Source organism: Oryctolagus cuniculus, chromosome 6 (genome assembly GCF_964237555.1).
Source record: "Oryctolagus cuniculus chromosome 6, mOryCun1.1, whole genome shotgun sequence".
NCBI lineage: Eukaryota > Metazoa > Chordata > Mammalia > Lagomorpha > Leporidae > Oryctolagus > Oryctolagus cuniculus.
Genome location: NC_091437.1, coordinates 37,721,051 through 37,748,756, shown reverse-complemented (window position 1 = coordinate 37,748,756; position 27,706 = coordinate 37,721,051). Strand labels below are relative to the sequence as shown.

Genomic DNA, 27,706 nt, shown 5'->3' with positions numbered 1-27,706 from the left:
GGATGGGGGAGGCCTCTCCGAGCGCACCATCTCAGCCTTGTCTCCCACAGTGGGCCCGCCTCGTGTGGACCAGACCTGGCCTGGCTCCCACCCCAGCAGCACTGAGCCCTTCCAAGGGCCCCTCCCCAGCTGGAGCCCTGGGGGGCCTAAGTTTAGGTGGATTGCCCCTTGTTAGACACAAGATGAGCCTGGTACTCCTCCTCCCTAGTCCTCCACGGTCTCACCTCCAACAGCCACCTCCCCAACACCTCTCAGCCTTTGTTTCGCTGGCTGTGGAACGGGGCGACTCCCGGATCAAGTCCACCCAACTCCAGGGCCCTGAGTCTGTCAATACCAGCACCTGACAAACTTCCCAGGCTCTGAGATCCTGTTGCCAGCGGGTAACATAAACATCCTGCAGGGGAACAGAAGTCCAAACTGCAAACCCCACTTTTTCCTTAAAGGACATCAATAAGTCCTTCTCACATGCAGCAGCCCCCATCCCCCTGCCATTGTTCTGCACATCCTCTCAAAGGCGCTCGGTTTCCGCCAAGCACCCGGGCTCCTGGGCTTCTTCCTCTGGGAAGCTGCTCCACCCCTTCTTGGCAACCTTCTCCCAGGGTTCTGCCCCCAGAACCACCCTGGGCCACCCTGTGGGCCACAGCTACCCAGCCTGCAAGATGGGGCAGGGACAGTTTCTGGACAACAAACCCTTCTCCGGTCCCAACTATGACTCGGACACCTGCATGGCTGTGGGTGAGCCTGTGCTCATCCCTGGGCCTCAGTCCTGAGATGCAGGGGCTTCTGCCTGTGCCAGGGAAGGCCCTGGGCACGGGGATGGACCTTGGTGACATCGAGACAGGAAAAAATAGCATGGTGCAGGGTGGGCTCCGGTCGCGACCCAAGCAGCCCCACTTTTACTGCTCTGGGTAGATCTCGTGCTTCTGCTGTGGGGCTTCACAAAGTCACCACTGAGCCTCTCTGAGCCCCAGATGATCCCTCCACTAACCACGGAGCAGTAGAGGCCCCACCTCGGGGCTGGAGCTCTGACCAGCCCAACACAATCCCATCAGCCATCCCCCAGAGAGGGGGTGTGCTTGCTGATGCCACCCCAGTTCTATGTGCAACAGAATATATAGCTGGGAATGTTTTAGAAAACCAATCTAAGTTATGCCTACTACACAGACACTCTAAGATTCACCTTCCAATGAGAGCATGTTTGTGAGTACCTAGAGCACTCTGTGGAATTCCTAGATCTACTCCCTAGAGCTGAACATTCTCAGTATTTTCATCTATAAAATAGGGATAATAGGGGAGTAGTCGGCTAAGCCTCTGACTGCAGTGCTGGCACCCCATATAGGTACTGGTTTGTGTCCCAGCTGCTCCTTTTCTGATCCAGTTCTCTGCTTATGGCCTGGGAAAGCATAGAGGATGGCCTGAGCGCTTTGGGCCCCTGCACCCTCATGGGAGACCCAGAAAAAGCTCCTGGTTCCTGGCTTTGGATCGGCCCAGCTCTGGCTGTTGTGGTTACTTCAGGAGTGAACCAGCAGTTGGAAAATCTTTCTGTTTCTCCCTATCTGTAACTCTACCTCTCAAATAAATCTTTAAAAAGGGGACAATAATAGTGCCTGTACACCTGCTGGACTGCTCTGGAGATTCCTGCAGATGGGGTGGCGTGGAAGGACCTAGGAAGCATTTACAAGCTGTCCATACATGTAAGCAGCAATTATGATGGTCATTAAGATGACCGAGATGTTTAAAGCCCCTGGACTTGTGACAGCTGAGGCCCCTAAGCCCTCTGGACCACATCTGGCCACAACAACTGCACAGGACACACGTGCCTGGGCAGATACCATCCTCCAAGGCAGGACCCACGCTCTGCCAGGCGCCAGTCCTGGCTCCAGCCCCAGGACACAGCTGGTTTGTCACTGGCACCATACTCAACACCCACAAACTCCTCTCCTCTTCCAATCCCCCAGTTCCGCCTTCCTCAGGTTCTCCCAGGCCCTGTCTCCTGCAATACGCTGTCCCCTTCTCAGTGTCCCAGGGAGCTGTTCCAAGGGGTGACTCCTTAAAGACAGAGAGAAAGAACCTGGGTTTTGCTCTGGGGCCCTCCCATTTGCTGGGCCTCTGAGGCCTAATCCAGAGACCTAACCCAGGGACCAGAACTGCCCCGTCCTGAGTGCTCCTGAAAACACAAGTCGCTAGACAGTACCCCGGGGTATGTGACTCAGTGGTTCTGGGGGGAGAGGGGGGACTGGATCATTTGCACATCTAACAAGTTACCAGCTGCTCCACTGACTCCAGGGGCTGAATCAGGGAGAGCTGTGAAGAGAGGCCCTCCTGCTCTGTGAGAGCAGGAGCAAGCATCACCCAGGTGCAGGGAGAAGAGGAAGGGCACACAGGCAGACGGAGCTGCGTGAGTAAAGGCCCTGCTATGACAACCTTCATTTCTCCCCACCTGGTCTCTGCCCGGGCAGGCAGCTCATTGCAAGGTTGATGGTGTAAACCAGAGGTGGCTGCGAAGCAGTGGCTACCGCCACCCAGGGATCTGCCCAGACAGGCCAGTCCCCACTGGCCCAGGGATGCCCAGGATCCAAGCCTTCCCTCACCGAGCCAGACCTCAGGTCTGAGCCAGCCCAGAAGCCCCACCATGTCGTCTTCACACGGACGGCAGAAGCTGGGCACTCCTCCCCACCCCGCTCCTGCAGACACAAGCCCTTCCATCTGTGCTTGCCCTGGCTGTTGCTGTGCCCTCATCACGCCCAGCTGAAGCCGGTCTCCACCAATCAGGTCTGAGGAGCCAGCCAGAGCAGCCCCAGAAAGCCACCAACGCTGGATGTAACGCCTTGAGCTTTAACAGCTGCAGCCTGGGCCACCTCCCTCCCTGGACCTCAGTTGCCCCATCTGCTAAAAGGGACAACAGCAGAGCCCATCTCCAAAAGCTGCTGTAAGGGTGGAATGCGTGTGAGCCACACCCACCATGAGCAAAGCAGGCGTGGATCAAGCAGCACCTCCCCTGCATTTTCCTTCCAGACGCAGGGATGTGAGCACAGCCACGGCCCCTTCGTTCGGATGGAGAACTGAACAGCCCCACAAGCAGGAAGCTCAACAGGGATTTGAACTCAGACCCCATGTGGCTCCAGAGCCCCACTCCTGGCCTGTGCTCTGCCTGCATCTCCTGGTCACCTGCCCCAAGTCCAGGCCCATTTTCCTGCCCGTGATCTCGCCTCCCCAGGGCATAGGGAGGCCGCATGGGAGGTTTCAGCAAGCCCCAGCCCATATAGTGTATGTAGTCTGGGGTAGGTGTCCCAGGTCGCCAGGTCGGCCACAGGCACCAGCCCCGCCTTCCGCCAGCCCAGCATGGCCAGCAGGGTGGGGACAGAGACTATGAACTTGAGCACCTTAGCCTTGATGACAGGAGAGAAGGAAAAACAGAGGCGTAACACAGGTGGTGCTGTGGAGCTTCCTGGGTGGGACATCACACAAACCGCCCAAGCTCTCCAGGCCTCAGGTTCTCTCTTCCGTGAAAGCCTTCCTGACTCAGGATTCCTCCCTTGTAGCGATCAGTGGGAATCACAACCACTGCTACCTCCAACAGCTCCTACTCACTGCGCTCTTCCCTCAGCCTCCCCCAACAAAAGAGGACAGTCCCCGTCCCCAATCTGGCCAAGGAAACCGACGGCCACAGAGATGTGAGCAAACTGCACTACATCGCACGGCCAGTGGTGGCAGAACTGGCATTTGAACCCAGGACTGCTGGCTCCACTCAGCAACACTGCCCAACCCCTCTGGAAGTGGGCCACATACACACCCCTGCCTGGGATGCACAGGACCTAGGGGAGGCGAGACATGTGCAGGGAACCACAGTGAAAAGCCAGGAGAGGAAGGGCCTCAGAAGAACCAGGAAACGGCTCTGCACACATGAAGGTGGGGGCAGCTGGGCCACCTCTCAGCAATCAGGAACGGCTGCATGGAAGAGGTGACACCATTGCTAAGCGCTGGTTGGGGAAGATTTTGGGGTAGATGAGGGGAAGGGCCTGGGGTACAGCCTCCTTGCCATGAGCAGAGATGCAGAGGCAGGAAGGGATGGGGCACAGACAGGGAGAGGGAAAAAGCCAGGCTCTATTTGAGGAGAAATGGAACAGGGGTGCTATGGCCATATGCTGGGCCAGCTCCCAGCCATCGTCCTTGGATAAACATATGCTTGTTCACCACACACGTTTTTAAGTGAGTCCAGTCTGGATCAAGAAATAAGGCAGGGGCCGATGTTGGGGGTACAGTGAGCCATGGCTGGCAACACTGGCATCCCATATTGGAGTGCCGGTTCAAGTCCCGGCTGCTCTACTTCCAATCCAACTCCCTGCTAATACACCTGGGCAGGCAGCGGAAGACGGCCCAAGTGCTTGAGTTTCTGCCACCCATATGGGAGGCCTGGATGAAGTTCCTGGCTCCTGGCTTTGGCCTGGCCCAGCCTGGCTGTTGCAGCCACTTGGGGAGTGAACCAACAGATGGAAGATCTCTCCCTCCACCACCACCCCTTATGTCAATCTGCCTTTCAAATAAAAAAGTAAATAAATAAATCCTTTTTAAAAAGAAAGCAGGCAGGTAGGAATAAAAAAGACCAGGAGGCAGCCAGCATAAACTCCTCTCCCTGCAGACAGGCGCTCTGGGGGCAGATTAGCTCTAGCACTGAGGCACCGAGAACGCCCACCCCGTCCACAGAGCTCCAACACTGAAGCTGATGGGTAGCACGAGAGGTGGGAGAAGGCACGCTTGCTGGGGACCCCCGAGATAAACAGCCCCTGCCTTTAACCCCCCTGCCAGTCACTCTCCTCTTCCCCACCCCTTACGTCCAATCCCACCAGCCCTTTCCCCCACCCCTACTCCTGATTCCAGGCGCAGCTTTCTTTCCTGACGGTGGACCCTATTTCACAGACAGTTGAGCCCTCTGAACGCACAGCCCGGGCAGCCCAGCCTTCTTGAGGCCCTTGGAAGGACAGCTGGGCTGAGCGGATTCCCAAGTGCAGGGACGTTCCCAGGCACAGTCCTGCCCAAGACGGGCAGGAGGGGCAGCGCTGAAAGCTACGAGAACAGCAGGGTGGTAGTGGGCCCAGCATCACCCAGATGCTAACATTCGTGGGTGAAGAGGGAACCAAGAGTGCTCCCCTGGGCCAAACCTCCCGGTGCACCCTCCCACAGCCTCTCCAACTCTCCGCGTGCACTGGCCTCCTGGCCAGGCAGCTTAGCAAAGCTGTCACCCTTAGGCCACGTACAATGACCGTTATGCCCAAGGCAGCTGCAGAGCCCAGCTGCCTCCCCATTCTTCCCTTTTGGTCAGACTCGAGTCAGACCCTGGTCTGCTCACTGCAGGACCACAGTGAACATCAACTCCCTGCTGCTCGCAACCCTGCCACACTTGCCACCATCTCACCCAAATAACCCCTGAGAAAAGCAACACCACAGGGCAGAAAGCTTCCAGGTCTGGGTTCAAGTTCCGGTTCTGTAAGTGATCCCGCCCCTCTGACCCTCTATTTCCCCACCCGAAAACGGGGTGGGGGAGGGGCATGCCAGAAGCATTGTGAGACTTCAATGGGGCATCTGTAAAGAGCCTGGCATGGTGCCTGGCACAAGGCACAGAAACAGGCATCGACTCAACCAGCTACTTACAACCCTCCGTCCCCTCCATCAACCACAGAACAGTCCAGAGCAGAACGCTGCAGGCTCTCTACAACCCAATCTTGCCTCCCATAGCCCCTTCCCATAGCTTTTCATCCTCAAAAACACTTCCTCCTCCAGAGAGCCTGGCCGGCATTAGCAGTTAGCGAGCTTGCCCCCTCCGCTGACCCTTCAAAGCCCATCCAACACAGCCTGCACCCTGATCCTCCCTCCCCCATCAGACCAGCAGCCTCTTGAGCCAGAAACCAGCGGCAGGGCCTCACCTCATTCCCTGTCCCCTGTCACCCCAGCCACAGGCAGTTTCCATACATATTTAACAAATTACTCTAACATTCCATTTCAAGTAAAGAATGTCCGAGCCCTCCAAACAGTTCAGATATTTCAAGCCATACTCAAAACCAAATTCCAAGCCAGCCGAAGTCTGCCCGGTCTCTAGAGAGTGAAGCCTGGCTTTGGGCCCACAGCATGGTCAAGCAGGTCCCAAGCCCAGGGCAGGGAGACACTGGGCTGCAGAGTCACAGCCCATCTCTGAGCTGCCACGGCTTCTCCATGAGCTCACATTCCTCACCACATCCTCAGCTTGGACTGCAAAACCGTTCCTTGCATACCCCTCTGCGACAGGAGGCTCACTATTCTGCTTGTGAGTGCTCTTCCTTCCCAGAGACCTCTCCTTCGGCTCTGATCACATGACAAGGGCAGCCCCAGCCCTGGGGACCCCTTTCACCCTTCCAGGCCCCTTATTTAAGTCCCGCTCTTCTGAGTCTCCTCAGCGTGCAGCTGAGCTGTAGAATTCCACTCTTGCTCCTCCAAGCAGGAAGGGAGCTAGCTGTCAGCCCAGGGGGACTCCCTGCGCCCGGGGCCCAGGAAAAGGCCACCAATCCTGCAAAGTCCAGCCATGGGGAAACAGTTCTTGGAGCAGGGAGGCTACTCCCCACAACCTTCCTCACCACCACATTCTCCCCTCAGCCCTGGGTTTTAAGATGTTCCTAATTAAGCAGCAATTTGTTTTCCACTTTTTAAGTAATTACTCAAGACCCCCAATCACAGCCTGATAGTTAGACACGACACTCCCACCAAAAGATGGGGCCAGCCCAGGGTGCAAAAGCCAGGGGAAGTCTAAGCACCCCACACACTCACTAGTGGGCATTTGCTGGGGGCCCAGCACTGTGCCAGCATGCTCAGGAACCTGTGTGTACATGAGGATTGGGCAATCGTGCCACTGGCTCAAAGTCCACCCCTGTCATTGGGCTCTGGGACCTCTGCAGTGAGGACGCCGACAGCATTTGTTTAGCAATGAGGACCTGGCCAGTGGCTAAGTCACACAAGGGCACCCTTGGGAGCGAAATCCCTCAGCCTTAGTTCTCTCCTCTGCACAAGGGCTCCACTTCTGAGCCCTACCTCTGCCCCCTGCTGATCTGAAAGTGACCTGGTCTGAATGCAGATGAAAGGCTTGGCCATCCCTAGGGTGCTGGGGAGAAGCCTGTTGACAAAGCCACCAGCTGTCCCCAGCTGGAGCCAGGGAGACAGGCTCCTCCCTGCGCCACCCACACTGGGACAGCGTTCTTGCCACAGACCTGGCCAGCCACCGAACTTGGACCATGCCGGAGCCGCAGGCCCAAGCTCTAACTGAGCTGCCCTCCTGCTCGGGCTACCCGCACTGACAAGAGCCAGGGCACAAGACATCACCCGGAACAAGCACCAGGCAGAGGGGAGCGTCATGGGGTAAGGGCGGTGCGGGAGAGGAGCAGGGTCCACATCAGTTCAACTGAAAATGAAACCACAAGTAAGGAAGTTAGGCCTTGGGGGAGACCTGCAGCTGAGGCAGCCGTGGTGGTCACCAGAGCAAGGACCCAGCTCCCCCACTCCTACCTGTGTGACCTTTGCCACTGTGTACCTCAGTCTCCCCCTCTGTAAAACATGGCGCATAATGATCCGGAAGAATTGGACACTGTAGGGTAAACCAGTGAATGAGTCCAGGGCCTGGCGCAAGGCAGCTGTGCAGTAAGGACTTGTTGAATACAAGCTGCTACCCTCTACTGCGGGGCCACAGGCCCATTCCAGCTACTGCATTTCCCCCCCATTTTACAGGTGAGGAAGGGAAGGAACCTGCTCAAGGTCACACAGCTGCATACTGACAAACACCAAGGGCTATCCGACCTAGGAGGCTGGGGCAGTACTGGGGGGGCAGGGATGTCAGACAATGGGGCCGAGGGGGTGGGGCTCTGCACACCCCCAGCCTCAGGGGCTCCCAGCACAGCACAGGCCCGCGCCCGGTGCCAAGGTTCCAGGGGGTCTCAGAACCCCCTCCTCACTCCTGTCCCAAGGCGTCATAGTGCTGGCAAGGGGGTTGGGGTGGGGGCTCCTTCGGCGGGGCACCGGAGAGGCTGAGGGAGGAGGGAGTTAGAGACCAGGCCGCCGAGAGCAGGCAGCAAACCGGTCGGGCCGCCTTCCCCTTCCCGATCTGGGACTCGGCCCCTAACCCCCTCCTTCGCCAGACAAAAGTTTCCCCTGTTCGCGAGCAGGCGAGGGGGAGGGGGCATTCCTCGCGAGTGACATTATCCGTGACCTACAGCTGCCGCGCTGCCCTCGCCCGCGCCCGGCCCGCCGCGGCCCCCACCCCGCGTGCGACCGCCACCCCCGCGCCGGGCCCGGCAGACTCCGCCCGCCCGCCCCGCGCCCGCTCGGGCCCCGCGCGGCCTGCACGCCCGGCTCGGCCCCGCGGTCTCGGCTGCAGGGAACTGGCCGGCGCAGGCCCCCGGCCTCCTACCTGCACGGCAGGACGCCACTGGGACGCGCGGGCCCCCACCCCTGGGCGGGCGGGCGGGCGGGCGTGCGCGCGGGGCTCGGGCTCCGGCTCCGGCTCCAGCCCGGGCCGGAGTTAACCCCTTCGCGGCCGGCGCCCGTCGCTCCCACCCCCGGCCCACGCCGCAGCCGCCGCGCCCGCTCCGCCGCCCGCGCCATCCCCATCCCTCGCGGTGCCCAGCCCCCCAGGCCCGGCCCCCGCGGCGCCCGGAGCCCGAGGCCTCCGCCCGTCCCGCGGCGGGGAGGGGGCGCTCTGAAGGCTGGAAGTTGGGGCGCGGAGGGGTGCACCGAGGGGCCCCGGCCCTGCGCCCTAGTCCCGGCCGGCGCGGCGCTTACCTGCCCGGGGTTTCGGCGGCAGGCGTGGGTTCGATCCCAGAGCGCGCGCAGCGCGCGGAGCTGCGCAGCGGAGGCCGGGGCGGCCGGCGGGCGTGCGGCGAGCGCCCCGGGGCGGGGGCCGGGGCGGGACCGGGCGCTGCGACCGGGGCTGGATTTCTCGGCTTCCACCCGGATTCTCCCTCGGCTCTCTCGGCCGATTCGGTGCTGCTCGGCGACCACGTGACGCGGGCTGCCTTTGACCCCTGTCTCCGCGCGGGTAGGGGGCGGGGGCCGGAGGGGGCGTCGGATGCGGGACCCACGAAGGCCGGGCGAGGCTGCCGGGCCTCCCGAGGGCGGTGACCCCGAGGAAACAAAGCCCGGGGGACGCCACCAAGTTCTTTGGGGTCAGGGCCGGAGCAGCGCTGGGGGTCTGGAGAAGCGCGGCGAGCAGCAGGCAGACAAAGCCCGCGCCCGCCGCGCCTCCGGGGCCCGAGGGGGCGCCCGGCTCTGCCCCTGTGGGCTCGCGGCGCCCTCCCGCGCCTCCGCACGCGGCTTGGCCAGCCAGGTCCCAGGCAGCGCCACCAGCACACACCCTCACCTTGACTCTTGAAAACTCCTTTCCTCCTTTTATCGTGATTAACTGGCTCATTGACTGGTTCCATTGTTTAGTAGAACGTTCCCAGCTGTGTACCACTCGCCTGTGCACAACAGACCCCTGAAGGGGTGGAGGGACTTGTGCAAACCCCTTGCCCCCAAAACCTGTTCCCTACCCTGCATGCTAGGTTACAGTGGTTATGCCCACTAAACAGATGGGAACACTGAGGCCCAGAAACAGAAGAGAGGAGCAAAGCTGCACTCAGATCTGATTACCCCAGCCCAGGGCTGTTTGACCTCCAAGAGCATCAAGAGTGAACCCCTTGAGATGGTTCTGATAGCAGGCACCTCCCCAACCCTCCCAGACCCTGACTGCCTGTGAGTAGGGTAAGGGGGGTTGGCAAATTTGGAGATTGGTGGATTCCTAAATACCCTCAGGGGCTCAGAATTATCTAACTACAGGAACCAGGTTCAAATATACAGGAGCAGGCACCACAGCTCACTTGGCTAATCCTCTGCCTGCGGCGCCAGCACCCAGGGTTCTAGTCCAGGTTGGGGCGCCGGATTCTGTCCCAGTTGCTCCTCTTTCAGTCCAGCTCTCTGCTGTGGCCCAGGAAGGCAGTGGAGGATGGCCCAAGTGCTTGGGCCCTGCACCCACATGGAAGACCAGGAGGAGGCACCTGGCTCCTGGCTTTGGATCGGCGCAGCACGCCAGCCATAGCAGCCATTTCGGGGGGTGAACCAACAGAAGGAAGACCTTTCTCTCTGTCTAACTCTCCCTGTCAAAACAAAAACAAAAAACAATCAGGAGCAAGCAGAGCAAAGAAGCCCAGCCAGGCTTGCTCTGCTCAGTGCACTCCCCACTCATGGCTCAGATGTTGAGGCCTAAACCAAGAGCTGCAGCGGGGTGGCACCAGGCTTCTGACTGCCCTGTGTGCCCGTGTGATACCTCTGCGTGGGGTGAAGGGCTGAGCGCAAGGGGGAGGCCCAACTGCAGGATGGTCTTGTGCCATCCCAGTCTACCCTGCAGCCACCTCACCAGTCTGGCCAGAGAGACCAGCAAATTCTCCTTGGTCTGATCTGTGTCCCACAGCAGCAGTGTAAAGGCCTTGAAGATGGTCTGGGTCTCAGGCAGATTTAACAAACACCATCGGAGTGAGGCTGTGTGCCCCCAGCCAGGGAGGTGAGGGCTGAGACACGTGAGTCTGCACTTTCAACAATGGTCCAGGCTGTACAGGAGATGGCCTACGTGCCCTTCTCTGGGTCCACAGGCTGGTCAAGCTCAGGGCCTCCTCAGAGAATCCAGACAAGTGTCCTACTGAGGGGACTTGGGGGAAGGCAGCAGGCTCAGAGTGGGTAGGCTAAGCTGGGGTGGGGTGATGGAGCACCCCGTGCAAAGGCCACATGAGGTGGACTCAGGAAAAGCTGAGTGTTGCATGGAGCTGGGGAAGCAGGAGGCACGGCACAAGGAAGAACACTGGAGACGGGGAACGGGGGACAGGACGGAGGCTGGGGCACCTGGGGAATGGTTCCACGCACAGGGCCCGAGATCCAGAGAGCCTGGTGGGATGAGAGCTGTTAGCAGGCTGAGCAGGTGGGGGGCGGGGGGAACCAAGGTCAAGGATCCAGGCTCTCTCCCCCGAGCTGAGCAAGAGCCGGTTTTCTCCCTGGTGGAGCTGTGGATCCACAGCAGGCATGCTCTCAGCATTCTGGGGGGCAGCCTGTGAGTGGGGTAATTCCACACGTGTGACAGCTCTGCCTATCCTTGAGTCTTCGGAGTTGCTGCTCTCTGAGCTGGGCCCAAAGCCTTCCAGCTTGCTGCCCTCCAGAGAGCTTGTAGGGAGGAGAGACCCAGGTCCCACCAGGGAGCTGACCCCTGTGGGTCCAGGTAAGAACCTACTGGAGATGATGCCCTGGTCCTCCCTCCCCTCACCACCACCTTGGTGCTCCATCTCAGCCCCAGGAGGCCCCCACTGGCCCCCGGACACCACCCTTGGTTGTCCCAAGATCAGCTCCAATTCAACACATCAAAGTTGAACCTGCCATGTTCCACCCAAACCTGCATCTCTGCCTGCTCCATGTGTCGAATTCCTATGTCCAGTCCTGAATATGGATGCCACATCCTTGTCCCCGACCCTGTCCGTGAGCCAGTCCCATTGGTCCAGCCTGCGGTTTTTCTCCCCAACCCACTCTCATTTCTCCTTCATCAGCATGCCCAGTCCAAGCCCCCCATGTCTCTGCCTGGAAACAGCCTTTTCACCGTTCACCCTCCCTCCAGCTTGCAAACACAAGCTCCTGGTGCCTGTTTCCTACTCAGAATCTCAATGGCTTCCGCTGCTCTCCGGAGGCACCCTCTGACTTGTCGCCCAGCCCCGCCATGTCTTTGCCCTAAAAGGTGCACTGTATCCTCCCCCTTTGCCCAATTCCTCTGTGAGCCTGTGCACTCCAGACTTCCTGGGACTGAATCCTGGCTCTTCGACACAGGAACCACACGACCCTGGGCCAGCTTGTCCACCTTTCTGGGCTCCCTCTGCTCAGCTGTGCAGTGTGGGTAACAACCGTGTGTGCTTCCTACAGGTGTTGTGACGACGCAATGAGTTAACTTCTATAAAGCCCTTAGTGTGGTGGCGTCACAGGATAAGCACTACATAAATGTTAGCCAGATGACTCACCTGCATCCCTTAGATGGCAGTTTAAACTTCACTTCCTCCTGGGCTTTCCCTAAGGCTCCTGGGACACACCTCACATCTCCCTTTTTCTTCAGGGTCCTCCTAGCTCCTTGCCGTCAGCTGCCTCTCCCTCTGGAGTGCATGCTCACTGTGGGCAGGACGAGGTTCGTGCCCAGTACCTTGCTGCATCAGGTATCGGTGGGCCACCAGTGAACATGGAGTGCAAGTTAATCGATTAAAGGTAAAACAGAGGATGTGATCTACCAACCAAATGCCACACACTGCGCGTCACTCATTCATTCACTCTTCTACAGTCTTCCTCATACCTTCCTGGTAGGGCAGAGGGGAAAGGAGGGACAGAAAGATGTACGAGACAGATACACAGAGCCTGCCCCCAAGGCTGCCAAAGGCAGACTCATAAATACACAAGACACAATGTAATTAGCCATGCTGTTTTAGGGGTCTGCCACAGCTTACTGCCCAGGGGGCTAGGGTGTGGCTTCCCAACAATGGAAGTCAAAAGTAACCAAGACAAACACTGTTGCCCATTGTAGCCTGCATCTCCAGTTCCCCAGCCAGAAGGTGCTCCTTGCCCGGAGGGCCTTAGAGACCTACTCGACCTCCCCTTTACAGCTCTAGTGATTTTCCCAAAACCAGAGTGGGATTTGTCAAGGACAATCCAAGTATCATGTCATTTGCTTCTTAAAAAAAAAAAAAAAAAAAAAGAAAGCAAAAAAAAAAAAAAAAATACAGTGATTCCATGAATGTGTAATACATGTGATTTCATGTTGGGACTTCAGTGGGGGCAGAAAATAGCCTCTGTCCAACCATGTGACCTGACTTGTGGTTTCGAGAACATAGCCACCATAATTACAGTCTTGACCACATGGTGGAACCGTCCACTGTGTGTGTATGTGTGTGTGTGTGTGTGTGTGAGAGAGAGAGAGAGAGAGACAGACAGACAGAGAGACAGAGACACGCACCCACACAGACACCATGAATTATTCAGACAAGGGGCAAGTGCTACTTGCTTCCTGGAAGACTTTCAGAGCTATTGAACAAATGAGGGAGGAAATCTGTAAAATGGGTGGGTTATCCGTGCTTCAGAGGGCCGAAGTGTTCTGGAAACCAATCAGTGTGTGAAGGGAGAATGGGCAGTAACAGACTTACTCTGGTGCGCGCCACCTGCTGTCCTCTGCTTGGGACCTCTCAACCCAGACAGCATGAAGCTCAGGGAGGTAAAACGACTTCCTCACAGAGACTGGGCTGGCAGAGGAGGTTTCAAATCCAGATCCAGCCAACTGAAAGACTGTGTGTTTTTTTTGTTTTTTTTTTTGTTTTTTTTTTTTTTTTTTTTTGACAGGCAGAGTGGACAGTGAGAGAGAGAGACAGAGAGAAAGGTCTTCCTTTGCCGTTGGTTCACCCTCCAATGGCCACCGCGGCTGGCGCACTGCGGCCGGCGCACCGCGCTGATCCAATGGCAGGAGCCAGGTGCTTTTCCTGGTCTCCCATGGGGTGCAGGGCCCAAGCACCTGGGCCATCCTCCACTGCACTCCCTGGCCACAGCAGAGGGCTGGCCTGGAAGAGGGGCAACCGGGACAGAATCCGGCGCCCCGACCGGGACTAGAACCCGGTGTGCCGGCGCCGCTAGGCGGAGGATTAGCCTAGTGAGCCGCGGCGCCGGCCAGACTGTGTTTTTGTACAACCTATTTTACCTTAGTGCCCAGGGGCTACACATTCACTCCTCACCAAAAAAGCCAAGATCACCTGGATTTTTCTTTTTTTTTTTTAAATTTTCATTCATTCAACAATTATTTATTAGTCTCCTGCCTTTACCAAATGTTGCATTAGGTACTTTTTAAAAATATTTATTTATTCATTTGAAAGGCAGAGTAACAGAGAGAAAGAGAAAAGGAGAGAGAAAGAGAGAGAGAGAGAGAGAGAGATTCCATCTGCTATTTCATTACCCAGACAGCCTCAATGCCCAGGGCTGCACCAGGCTGAAGCCAGGAGCTTCATCTGGGTCTTCCACGTGGGTGGCAAGGACCCAAGGACTTTAGCCATCATCTGCAGCCTCCCAGGCTCATTAGCAGGGAGACCGATCAGAAGCGGGAACTGGAGCTCTGATATGGGATGCTGGTGACCCAAGTGGGGGCTTAATCCATGGTACCAAAACACTAGGCCCTGATCCAGCTGTCTGAAGAGTCATATGGTCCCCAAAGCAGTCTCACTGGGCCTCCTGTTCCAGCCAAAGCTAAGGATGCAAGTCATGCCTTGCACAGACCGTTCCTCACTCCCATGAGTGCTACCAGGAAAAGGAGTCCTCAAACTGAGCTACCATACTTCCTCACACAGGTAGCACTTTTTCTGGATTTATTTACTTATTTTTAAATAATTTATATGAGGGGCAGGTATTATACAGCAAGTTAAGCTGTGTTTGTAATGCCCATATCTCAGCTTCCGATCCAGCTTCCTCCTAATGTGCCTGGCTGCAAAGGCAGCAGGTGACGATGCAAGTGCTTGGGCCCATGCCACCCACATGGGACACCTGGATGGAGTTTTGGGTTCCTGGTTTTGGCCTGGCCCAGCCTTGGTTGCTGGGGGCATTGGGAGAGTGAACCAGTATATGAAAGATCTCTCTCTCTCTCTCTCTCTCTCTTTCTCTCTCTCTCTCTGTCACTCTGCCTTTCAATAAATAAATCTTTTTGAAAAAATATTTGAAAGGTAGAGAGAAAGACAGAAGACAGAGATCATTGCCCTGGTTCACTCCCCAAGTGCCTGCAACATGGCCCAGGGCTGGGCCATGCCAAAGCCAGGAACCCAAAAACCCACCCAGGTCTCTCACGTGGGTGGCAGGGACCCAAGGACCTGGGCCATCACCTGCTGCCTTCCTGGGATGTGCATTATCAGGAAGCTAGAATTGGAATCTGAGCCAGGACTCACACCCAGGCACTGGGTGCTGGCACCCCAAGTGGTGTCCTCATCACCATGCCAATGCCTGCCCGATTTCCCCGGCTTTTACCAGGCATTTCCCCATTCTCTACACTGCTTCCCGGGTCTTCCCTAGCAGTCTTCAGAGGCAGGGAGAGTGCAGATTTTTCAGCTCCATTTTACAGAAGAGAGATGGAGTTTTGTCCAACCCCTCGGCTTGCAATAGTCCATGTGCAGCTACGCTGGGGTTTTCAGACCACCTGCCCGAGCTCTTTTCCGTCCCTGGAGGGTTTCACTTGACCTAGAGAACTGACACAGAGGACGAAAGATGGCTAAAATCCTCACACAGAGAGGATAAGGGCCCCTTCTACCTTGTTCTTTGTAAGGCACCAATTACAAGCTGATGCAAGGAAAACACCCCACCCCCACCCCAGCACAAGTGGTCTCTAAAGGGCCATTATCAGCAATCGGCTCAAAGCCCCCTGAGCACTGGGCCAGCAGAGTGGAAGGCTCAGCTGCGTCAGGACAGCAAGTGCCCTCCAGGCCTCCTCGGTCCAACCACTCCACACACACACACCCAGCCCTCTTTGTTTATTTGCCGTATTCTCCTGTTGGTGGCCCTGCTGGCATCTGAGTTTGTGGCTCCTGAACTAACCCAACTCTGCTCCTAACAGAAGCAGAAGAGCCAAGACCAGACCCTAGGAGGCCTCTGACTGTCTGCCTTCCCCACGGCCTACCTTGGGGGGTGCCAGCAGCTGGGGAGTAGGTGGCACCAGCAAGGCCAGCGTCTCCAGGCTCCTCCCTGGTGCCAGCGTGGGCAGAGGAGCAGTGCTGACCTTGGTGGGAAATCGGCTCTGGGCTGGCACCGGGGCAGGCCCCTTGTCTGGGGCTCTCTGCTCTGACAGGCTTGGAAATGCTTATCATTCCAAGGCTTTCTCCTCAGACCTGTCTGGGCTGCATCTGTCCTGAGATGGGGGTAGTGAGTGGCGGGAGGGTGCAGGCAATGACAAGGACACACAGCACTGGTACACTCTTTCACACTCACTCACACCCCAACCTGCCCTCTGATGCTTAGAAGTTTGAGGTCAGATGATTCAGTATTAGAATCCAGGGTCAGGAGGCGGGTGCTGTGTCCTAGCAGGTAAAGCCTCTGCCTACAGTGCTGGCATCCCATATGGGCACCTGTTTGAATCCTGGCTGCTCCCCTTCTGATCCAGCTCTCTGCTATGGCCTGGGAAAGCAGTACAGGTTGGCCCAAGTCCTTGGGTCCCTGCACCTTCATGGGAGACCCGGAAGAAGCTCCTGGCTCCCGGCTTCGGATCAGCACAGCTCTGGCTGTTGCAGACATTTGGTGAGTGAACCAGCGGATGGAAGACCTCTCGCCCTCTCCCTCTCCCTCTCTCTGCCTCTATAACTCTACCTTTCAAATAAAATTTTAAAAATCTTAAAAAAAAAAAAAAAAGAACCCACGGTCAGTTCTCACTGTCATTTAACTTGGCTTCCAATGTTTGTAGAACGAGAACAAGAGTAGTTACCCCTCTGGGTTGTGGAGAGGATTAAACGAGATACTAGGAAGTAGCTTAGCTCCTTGCCCGGCACAGCTCTCTTTGTAAGGGGTATTTTTCACCCAGGTTCCCCTGCCCCCCTCCTCACCCCAAAGGCTAGCTCTCTGACCGCTCTCTGCCAGGTGACCCACCCTCATGGCCCTATCGCTTCTCACCACCCCCTGCCCTGACTTCAGGTAGCCTGGGACCCTCAAGGCCTGGGAACAGTCTGCAGTGTCCAGCACACCCTCCACCCCGAGTGCCCTTCCCTCCACCTCCTCACAGCTTCTCTTTCCTTCTAGTCCTGGCTGCAGTCTTACTTCTTCCCAGAAGCCCTCCTTGACTGACCTCTGGTTTTCCCCCCTCCATGCAGAGACGCTCCAAGTGAATCACTGCCACTTCGTGCCCTGGCACTCCTGGCTCTGTCAGCAATAAAGTCTCCTCCTTCTCTGCCCAGAGTCCCTGAACACCGAAGAAAGCTTTTTCCAGGCAGACCTGGGGTCCCTTAAGTTGACCTCCTGGTTCCTGTGCCACCCCTTTACCCAGCACCTGTAGTTCCCCATCCCACATCCTCCCTGGGCTGGGTACAGGCAGGAAAGACCAGTTTTCCAGAGACAGGGTCCTTGGCAATCCATGAGAGGCTGGCAGGACCCCTGCGCCATTCCTGGGATCCCAGGAATGCTTCTGCTAAGGGCTAAGGAAGTAGAGAGGGTGCTCGGTCCCTGACACCCATCTGCAAGGACAACGGTAGGGGGAGGGGCCCCAGACTCCCTGCAGGAAGGTAGAAGGGGAAGCCACCAAGACAGGAGAAGCTGCAGGAAGGAGGCCCCAGCTAGGGCTGGAAACTCACCAAGCACGCACAAAACCCAGCAGCCACTCATTGGTGAGTTCTCTGCCCAGGGGAGGGAAGGGGTAGCCTTCATGGAGACTGGTTCCCTGTTGGTCCCAGTGGGCTGTAGCATCCCTACACGGGTAGGAGAGGGGCCAGAGTTCTTCTCAAATGTCCTCAGTTGGTGTCTAAGGTTCAAAGTCAGTGATGGAAAGATCCAGAAATCTGGCTCTGAAAGTCCATCACTTTAAAGTTATTTTTCATACATAATTTTTAAACTTTATTTTCATTTCATTTTCATTTCTCGAAAGGCAGAAACAGAGAGAGAGAGAGATCTTCTGGGGCCGGCACTGTGTTGCAGCAGGTTAACACCCCGGCCTGAAGTGCTGGCATTTCATACGGGCGCTGGTTCAAGACCCAGCTGCTCCACTTCTGATACAGCTCTTTGCTATGGCCTGGAAAAGCAGTGGAAGATAGTTCAATTCCTTGGGCCCCTGGACCCACATGGGAGACCCAAAAGAAGCTCCTGGTTCCTGGCTTCGGATTAGCACAGCTCTGGCTGTTGCAGTCATTTGGGGAGTGAACCAGCAGATGGAAGAGCTCTCTCTCGCTCTCTCTCTCTCTCTCTGTCTCTGGGTCAGTCACATTCCAGGTGCGCCAGGGCCACGTGTGGCTAGTGCCTGTGGTGTCGGCCAGCACAATTCAGAAACCTAAAGCCCTGTGACTCACTGCTGAGATGCAGGGACGCTCTGATGGGAGGATTCTGCAGTGTGCTCAAGTTTTCAGTGCCAGAACTTCAGTTCTACCAGATTAAAATGGTTCCTGAGTCCCAAGCCTGCTGGGGGGAAGGCTCTCCCCACATCCTTTGTGTAGAAAAAAACCCAGATCCCCATGGAGCTCCAGGGTAAGGAGAGCATCGAGGCCCTGGTCAGCTGCCCTCACCATCTGGCCCAGCCTGTGGGGAGGGGGTCTGCCTCCCCCAGCCCTCCACCTGTGCAAGCTAGCCTGGCAGTGAGACTCCACCCCTGAGTCCCTTCCCAGGGCCTGTCCACTTGAGAGCATCTGGGGGCTGCCGCAGCAGATGGAGCTGGGAAGATAAAACCCCAGATGGACACCCCAGGAGAGGAACTGCTCTTCATTGTGCAGCACTGAGTGTAGGAAGGGCAGAAGTCAGGAGTCAGAGGCCCACGGTCAAGGGTCTGTGATGGATGCGCTTCACAGAGCAGATGGGGAAACTGAGACCCCAGAGCACAAAGGGTTTCCCAAGCTACTTAGAAGGGCGGCATTGTGCCTTGCCACAGGGAATGCCTCCTGGTTAGCTACGGTCTCCTGTTCCTGCTCCTGCTCCCTCTGCCATGCCGGCCATGTGGAAGTCCAGGTGCTTCGGGAAGGTATCCAGGAGGGTGCCTTACTGGCTTCAGGATGGATCCTAGTCCATATGGGCTGCCAACGACAGAGATGTGTTTCCTGGAGACCAGGGAGTCCAGGAGCAAGCACTCAGCTGACCTGGTGTCTGACGAGGGCCCACTCGCTTGTTCATAGACTGTGCTTTCTCACTGTGTCCTCACATGGTGGAGGGAAGGGACAAATGAGTTCCCTTGAGTCTTAATTATTTATTTATTCATATTTATTTATTTGAAGGACAGAGAGAGAGAGAGAGATCCTCTGATTCACTTCCCAAATGCTTGCAACAGTCAGTGCTGGGCTAGGCTGAGGTTGGGAGGCAGGAACTCATCCAGATATCCTAAGAGGGTAGCAGGGACGCAACGATTTGGGCCACTATCTGCTGCTTCCCAGAGTGCAGATTAGCAGGATGCCGGAATCGGAACTAGAGCCAGGACTTGAACCAGACACTCCACCATGGGGCGCAGGTATCCCAAGCAGTGACTTCACTGCTGTGCCAAATGCCTGCCCCAGCTATCTTTCACAAGGGTGCAATTGCATTTACAAGAATTCAGCCCTCGGCCGGCGCCACGGCTCACTAGGCTAATCCTCCGCCTGCGGCGCCAGCACCCCAGGTTCTTGTCCCAGTTGGGGTGCCGGATTCTGTCCTGGTTGCTCCTCTTCCAGTCCAGATCTCTGCTGTGGCCCGGGAAGGCAGTGGAGGATGGCCCAAGTGCTTGGGCCCTGCACCCGCATGGGAGACCAGGAAGAAGCACCTGGCTCCTGATTTCGGATCGGCGCAGCGCACCGGCCATAGTGGCCATTTGGGGGATGAACCAATGGAGGGAAGACCTTTCTCTCTGTCTCTCTCTCTCACTGTCTAACTCTGCCTGTCAAAAAAAAAAAAAAAAAAAAAAGAATTCAGCCCTCACAACCTGATTGCTTCCCAAAGGCCCACCTCCTAACCATCACCTTGGAGGTCAGGATTTCTTTTCTTTTTCTTTTTCTTTTTCTTTTTTTTTTTTTTCTTTGACAGGTAGAGTTATAGACAGTGAGAGAGAGAGAAAGACAGAGAGAAAGGTCTTCCTTCCGTTGGTTCATCCCCCCCACAATGGCCGCTATAGCCGGTGCACTGCACCGATCCAAAGCCAGGAGCCAGGTGCTTCCTCCTGGTCTCCCATGCGGGTGCAGGGCCCAAGGACCTGTGCCATCCTCCACTGCACTCCCAGGCCACAGCAGAGAGCTGGACTGGAAGAGGAGCAACCGGGACTAGAACCCGGCGCCCATATGGGATGCCGGCGCCATAGGCAGAGGATTAACCAAATGAGCCATGGTGCCGGCCCCCGGGAGTCAGGATTTCAACACGTACATTGTATGGCACACAAACACTCAGCTATAGCAGGATGCTCACACCAGGCTCCAGACTTCCAGGTCAGAACTTGCCCCAGGCTCTCCTGGGACCCTGCACCACAGGTCTGCAGAGTGTCTGAGGGAATGGAAGCTGGGCACGTGCAGCAGCTTGGTAGGGCATGGAGCAGGACAGCGAGGGTCCAGTTGACAAGAATCACCCTCCCTGCTTGCTTTTGATTCTAGTTCGAAGCCCTTTTAGAGCTCCAGTCCCATTTCATCCTCACAGGAGCCCACCAGGAAGCACAGGCAGGGGAGCTTGGCATCAGCACATAAACCCACAGCCCAGAAGGCGTGCAGCAGCCAGGGCTGCAGCTCTGTTATCCCCTCCTTGCTTATGGAGGGGGAAACTGAGGCCCAGAGAGGGGCTACAGAGGCAGAGGGAGGCCACGTGCTGGCTCCTGGGGAGTCCCTGGCTCTGGGCCCTTCCAGGCAGCTCCCCCCTTCCCACTCTGCTCACAAGCACCCAGATGCTCTGCAGCCAAGGAGACGAACATTTTCCATGGGCTGCTTCCCGACTGGATTTCCCCTCCGAGGAAAGCCCCAAGGTTGTTCCACACTGTCAGGAGAGCCCTGGGAGGAAATGACAGAGATCCTGCTACAGGGGGTGACAGAAAACAGCCTGACCTCTGGCCTCCAGGGATTTGGCTCTGCCAAAGTAGAGGGAGGAGGGACAGGGAGAGCCTGGGGATACAGCAGAGAGGGAGATCTGCAATCTAGACTGGAAAAAGCACTGACTTTGGAGTGAGGTGGACCTGGATTGCAGTGTCTCCGAGAATGAACTTGATCTCACCTGGGCTCCCCCTCTGTTAACTGCGTAATGCCAATTTCCAGGGCAGTGAGAAGCTCAGAGCTCCTGAGTAAACGTCACCTCTCACTCAGACAGCCTCCAGGAATACTTCAGGTCTCAGGCCCCACCTCCTCCCTCTGTCTGCCACTCTGTTGCCTTAAGAACATTCCATAAATATTTATTGAATAAACAAATAAATGAATGAATGCTGCCAGCCCAAAATACAACGAAGAATGGGGAAAGGCTTTGAACTGCCCTACTGGGAGATCTGACAGCCTCTGCCACGACTCGCTGGGTGGCCTCAGTTCTCAAAAACAGAGTAAGAACCACCCTGTGCGCAGCTCTCACTGTGGGCCTGCCTTTGCTGACCACTCCAGGGCGTCAGCTCCCCGGGCACCCTGCGAAGATCTGACTATTGTCTGCACGCTCCCTGATGAGGACACAGCAGCAGAGGCCGGGAGCTCACGTTCTCTCACCCTGGATGGCTCCCAGGCCCCTTTGGCCTCGCCTTCCATGCTTCTCAGGTGAGGACCTCCGTGGAGACGGACTCCCCTCCTCAGGCTGATGCGGCTTATGGCTGTCCACGGGTCTTGCAGGCTGCTGCACAGTCGCCCTTGGGGGTGCCGGTGGGAGATGAGAAGGGGGCTCTGCCCATCCTGAGCCTGTGCTCCAGTCCTTTGTCAGGGGCTGATTCTCTGCAACTGACCAGCTGTTTCCTGCCCCCAGAGTGAGACAGGAAGCCCGGCAATGGGAGATTTTGGCTGCAGCTACTTTGTCCTCCCTCAGCTCCACCCCAGTTTCTGCACCTTCCTTTCTTGCCCCATCACAAGCCTTGAACGTGAGGTTCACCCTCAGGCTGGCTTGCCAATGTGGAAGCCACAGATTAGGTCCAGAGATCCAGGATCTGGATTCTACAAATCACCAAGAATCAAGGGGCATTTTTCTTTCTGGGCGGGCACATTTAGAGAAAGCCTTCCCCAGGATGACAGACTGAAGGGGGGGCAGGAATGTGGGAGCAGCTCCCACGTGCACATCAATTTACAAGGCTCACTGTGATCGCGTGAGTCGTCCAGAGCGACCTGGCTCAAGGGTGGTTCCACTGCTATTATCCCCATTTAATGGGAGAGGAAACTGAGGCTGAAGAGGGTTAAGTGAGTTTTCATGGTTATGCATTCATGTAGGGCAGAAGCAAATGTCTACCCAAGTCTCCAGAGCTTCTACAATTACTATGATAATTATTAACATCACAAATATTTCCCAGGCTCTGACTCTGCCAAGAGCCTTCCGCTCATTGCATCATTTAATCCCCTTAACAGTGCTAACAAGCAGTGATCCCCACTTTACAGAGGAGGAAATTGAGGGTCAAGGAAGCAAATCACCTGTAAAAAGTCCACTTTGTCATATCTACTTGTGTTAAAGTGAAATTTGAACTCAAGTCTGTAGGGCTCCAGACTCAGGCCCCACAGGCAAGACTGGGCCCCATCCACCTTCCCCTAGCACAGTCACCCTGTCTCTCCTGTCTCTCACAGTCCGGTCTGGGCCCAGTCTGGCCTCACTTAGCTGCTCATGGTGCTGCTTCAGGCCTGGTGAACACAGCCCATGGGAGCCCCGCAGGCATGGACCCTGGAAAATGGAGCATCTGCTCTAGGATGTGGAGGCCTTATCTGTGCGCGAGCTCTCTCCACAGAACAGTAGCCCCTGGTTAGGCCTACAGGTGCACACCCAGTTCATTCACGCCCCCTTTCACTCATTCCTCTGCCAAATGAGTGGCCTCCATGGTTCTACACACAGACACCTAGTCCTTTTGCTAATCTGCCCAACCGATACCACCCAAACCATGCGCAGGGCCCAGTGCAAAATGAAAATGCAGAACCCCCTTTACAAAAACAGAGCATTCGGCAGGTGCAGGGCCTGTGAGATGGTAGAGGTCACAGATCCCTAGGGCCAGCCCTGTTCCCTATCCCCTGTTCATCTTGAAGCTGCTCCTTCTAGTTCTCCCCCAGGCCACTTGATTCTCATGCTGGCTAAGCTGCTTCCCACCTGAGGCCACTGGCAAAGGCAGCTCCTCCTGCCAGGAACACTTTTCCCAATCCCCCCTCCTCACTGGCTCCTTCTTTCCCATCATTCAGATCTCTGCCCCGACTGTTATCTCCCTGGTCCCCCAGTCTAAAACAGCCGCCCACAGAGCCCTCATCACCTGTGTCCTGTTCCAGTGAGCGTCTCCCTGCGGGACCTTACGTGTGTTTATCAGTGTTCCACTTACTGTCTATCTTCCCTGCTACATTGTCCACTTGGGAGGGTGCCTGCCCAACAGCAGTGTCCAATCATGATTTGTAAACCATGAATGAATGAATGAATGTATTTAGATGCTCTAACACACCCTCCTGTCCCTCTGTCTCCTCCCAGTCTCCCTCTGCAACTCAAACAAGTGCAGAGCTGTTCCCCAAACGTCCCAGCTCCTGAGACATCTCAGTACAAACAGCTGATGGAACAGAAAGAGGAAGGCAGATTCTGAGACCTTGACACAAGGCAGACAGAGTGCAAAGAAAGAAGAGAAGAAAGCAAAGGAGCCAAGAGGAAGGAGAAAAGAGGCAGACAAAGAGGGAAGAACACGTTGAGCTTGGTGATAATCCTGCTTTGCTTTATTGGTGAAACTAATAATTACTATTAATACCAGCCCCTCCTAGGCCCTTTCATCCAGGCGGGTGGGAGGTTCAGAAGATGAAAGTCTGGGGGTGGGGGCTCTCAGATGCAGGTTCCAGGGCTTCCCAACCACTAATTAAGCCCAGTAGCCCTCTCCAGTTAGCCCCTGCCCCTACTCCGGGTGCTGTGCCACCTGATCAAGGCCTCTCCAGGTGGGAAGGTGGCAGGTAGCTGCTCCCCTGGCTCCCTCCGCTGACAGATGCTGGGTAGCTGCAGTTGGTGGGGGTGGGGCTATCAGCCCAGTCATGGGAGAGGTGTCGGAAAGAGGAACCCCACACCAGGTGGCTGAAACTCAGAAACCTTGCTCCCGGCTGAAATTACAGCCCCATCCTTGGGGCTGCCCCTCCCCCTCCCCCTCCCCCACCCGAAGGCCTGTGAGCCTCTGGGCCCCGCCAGATGGCAGTGGGGGAAGGGTGCCACCAGCAAGGGAGCCTCTAAGCAGACAAAGAGACAGAGTCAGCACGGCCAGCTCCTCCACGCTGTCCTGGAGCCAACCAGTCCTGGGCTCTGGCGACCTCAACGTCCATGTCATCCCATCGCTCCTCAGAGAGGCCTCCTCTGCTGGCAGCCACGACAGCCACTAGCCAGCCTCTGCTGCACACATGCGGGGATGGGGACATCACCACCTCTTGCTGAGCTGTGCAGACAACCTGTGTCTTGACATTAAAACGCTGCAGAGGCTCCTGAAGCTACCTCAGCAGCCCTGTCTTTCCGATGAGCCCAAATGCGTGTCCCACCTTCCCACTAGACCAAACAGAGGGCTCCTAAACCATCAGGGCCTGCGCTTCATTCCCACCCCAAGACTCCCTGCCTTGCTGCACGGTTTCACAGCCCATGCAAGCCTGGAACCCGCAATGACCCGCACCCCTTGTCCAATCCATCTGGAAAGTTCTACAGATTCTGCTTCTAAAGCATCTTTGGAGAGCGTTCCCCGCCTTCATGGCTGCCACCCCCGCCTCCTGCTTCCACCCTGGCTCCTCTGTGATCCTCCAAACCCAGCAGAGTGACCTTCTAAGGACACGAATCAGCATGTGCTCTGCCCCCTTACAACTCCCCACCAGGCCCACAGCATACTCCACGGCCCCTGACCTCTTGGATGACCTCAGTGCTTCCCTGCTCCTCACCCCACCCCCTGCAACACCTCCTGCACTGGGCAGGTCCTCAGGTTGAGCTGGGCCTTGACTTTGGCAGTAGCCATCGCCTCTGCCTGGAAGCATGGCTTCTCCTGTGCTCATGGCTGCACATTCTCATCTCAGGTCTCCACGTGTCTTGCTCAGCATCCTGCTTGCCGGCGACCTCTACCAGAGCCAGCCCACCCTGCCACCTCCACGGGTCTCCCTTACCGTGGCTGGACTGAAAAAGTGACCGGTGGTCTACCCATGCATGTCTGGCTGCCCTGTAGATTCTCCCTCCTGTGAGGATGGAGATTCTCCCAGGTTACCTGTTGCTTTAACGTCCACCAGGCCTGGGCCCAGGGCGGCTGCTCCATGAACATGCTATGTGAGCAGCGAGGGGGGATCCACAGCCCGGTTCTGCCAAGCTGCTGGGACCCGTAACTACCCACCTGGGGGATTCGAGCAGGACCTCTGCTGGTCAGCCTGTGGCGTGGACAAGTGCAGAGAGGCAACCTTGGTCCACTTCCTCCACTCTGAGCCAGTAGCAGGGCTTTGGGCATGACCCTCGACCTTCTCCTGCTTCTGCTTCCTATTCTGTAAAAGGAGGATAATAATTTGAGCTCCTGTGATGAGGCAGACAGGGACAGGCACACCAAGGCCCTGGACAGAGCACAACCCTGTCCTGGGTGAGACGGCCTGACTCGAGTGCAGATTTTACATGCATAAACACACATACATGCACACACGCACACTCTGAAACCAACTTCTGGGCCCAGGAACTATACTGTGTACCTCCCCCTCCCCTGTCCCAGCTGAGAACCAGACCCAGCCAAAGCTGGCCTTCCTGGAGCGGTGCGGAGAGCAGGCGCCATCTAGCGGGTACTCTGGCAAGAGCAGGCACTGTTGATCCGCTTGTTCCACTCCTTAGTCCCAACCTTCCGTGTGGGCAAAGCCAGGCCAGAGACCTCCATGAAGTCCTACCCTTGTACCTGGCTTATTAGGCTCAGGTCCTTGAGGCCCATCATTCAATCTTTATTCTCATCATGCCCTCCCCTCAGCCCCATGGATCTGCTCCCAAATCTGGGATGACCCAAGCTTCCCCACCCCCTTTTATTTTTTTTCAGATTTTTATTTTACTTATTTGAAAGGCACTCACGCCCCAAATGGCCCCAAGAGCTGGCATTCATTGCCAGGAATGCCCTGCGTAGGAACTGCTTCTCAGAAAGGGGAAGTGACTTTCCAGGCCAGGCTTGGGGATGGAGGTCAGAGCTAGGGCTCTGTTTCCTCAAGGCCTTTCTCTCCTCTTGCTTCGCCCACTCTGCAGTGCGTCTGGGCTGAGATTAGAAGCGGTGGGGCTCTGCAGCCAGACGGCTCAGGTGCAGAACCTGGCGCTCCACTTCCTGCTCAGGACCCTCCTCACTTGCAAAACGAGGTGAGTAAAAATGTCTGCCCCAGGAGCCCGTGCTGTGGCAGAGTGGGTTAAGCTCATTGCTTGCGGCATCCCCTATCAGAGCAATGGTTTGGCTCCCTGCTGCCATGGAAGATGATGCAGGTGCTTGGGCCCCTGCCACGTATGTGGGAGACCTGGCTGGAGTTTCTGAATCTCGGCTTCTTGTGGACCTTTGGTGAGTGAACCAGCACATACATGATCTCTGCCTCTCCCTCTCTCTGTGTCACTCTACCTTTTAAGCAAATAAATTAATTAATTTTTAAAAACATCTGCCTCCTCTGGTTCCTATGAGGATACATTCAACTCCCTCAGCACAGATTACAAGCATGCAATCAACCTTAGTCTTCATTGTTGCTACTATTATTCCTTGAACAACTGCATGTGGGGCCACTAAGCTCATTCCACCTTTATCTTTATCCCACACCCAGGGCACCCGAGCCCCACAGAGCCCTCGGCAGATGCTCCTGTTCCTCCTTGGGAGCCTCCTCACCTCCCCAAAGCTCCGAGTAGCCTCAGGAATTCCAGGTCGCCTCTACCCCAGTCCTTTCTCTGGGTCTTCCCGTCCTGGCGCTCCCTGCGGATGTGCTTTCTCCTGGCACAGCCAGTGGAGGCCGAGGGCGTGGGAATGGTGCCATCTCTCCTCCCCATCGTCACAGGCATGCCTTTCTGACTCTGTCCTCCCCCATCTTACAGGGCTGCATGACTGGCACAGGGTGTGAGCTCACCTCAGAACACGCATCCCCCAAGCCCTGGCTGCACCCTCTCCTTCCAGACTCACAGTCACTCCCAGTCAGCCAGCTCCGTCCCAGTGTTCACACGGACGATGCTTCCAGTCCTCGGACTCCTCTCATCTAATGCTCCTGTCCCCCCGCCCATCCTGGCCAATTGCTCCGATGTGATCCCTCCTCGAGCCATCATCTCAGCCTCACTCAGTGGCCAAACAACCTAGCACTGCTCCGTGGCCAGGACGAACCCTGCTGTGAGTATGCAATGGCAGAATCTGCCATCAGTGTCTGCTCTCAGCCCTCACTCCATCTAGAGGCCCAGGACTCCCTAACTTATAGTGTATCCCAGATCCATCTATCCCAACAACCTCCCTGACACCTGGACTGGGATATGTAAAGCAACATCTCAAACTTGGGGCCAACCTCTGGTGCAGTGGTTGAGACCCTGCATCCCATGCCAGAGTGCCTGGTTCTAGCTCTGATTCATCTGCTTCTGCTCCAGCTTCCTGCCAATTCCCACGCCAGGGGTAGCAAGGGATGGCTGGAGTACCTGAGTCCCTAACACGCATGTGGGAGACCCAGATGGAGGTCTGAGCCCTAGCTTCAGTCGGCCCAGCCCTGGCTGGAGGGAACCAGAGGATGGAAGATTTATCTCTGCCTCTTACTCTGTGTCTCTCCGCCTTTCAAATAAAATGAAAAATAAAGAAACCTCAAACTAAGGTCTAAGACTGAATATCTGATCTTTCCCTAAAAGCCTCATCTAGCGCCAGCCTCTCCTATCCCAGCTGATG

General features: G+C 56.5%; 1 protein-coding gene and 1 long non-coding RNA gene across 7 annotated transcripts in view; one reads left to right on the top strand and one right to left on the bottom strand.

The window, feature by feature from the left end:
- The window catches only part of NDST1 (N-deacetylase and N-sulfotransferase 1), a 92,292-nt gene that overhangs the window by 57,193 nt on the left and 7,393 nt on the right, over window positions 1-27,706 (bottom strand). Inside the window, exon 1 of one of the 5 annotated variants that reach the window (XM_051843521.2) lies at window positions 25,190-25,326. The exons of 1 other annotated variant lie outside the window; for it this stretch is intronic. The gene's annotated coding sequence lies outside the window, so the exon portion shown is untranslated. Of the gene's footprint in view, window positions 1-8,425; window positions 8,538-8,796; window positions 9,218-25,189; window positions 25,327-27,706 lie in introns of those variants that run through there. 3 more of the 5 variants (XM_051843517.2, XM_051843524.2, XM_051843519.2) reach the window with 3 other exon arrangements.
- Window positions 1,017-27,634, top strand: LOC138850190 (uncharacterized). Of its 2 annotated transcripts, XR_011389821.1 has the most exons (4): window positions 1,017-7,380; window positions 26,065-26,365; window positions 26,884-27,169; window positions 27,418-27,634. It is a non-coding gene; the product is annotated as an uncharacterized lncRNA (long non-coding RNA). The 2 variants fall into 2 exon arrangements; XR_011389820.1 differs by lacking the exon at window positions 1,017-7,380 and having other exon boundaries at window positions 25,329-26,365.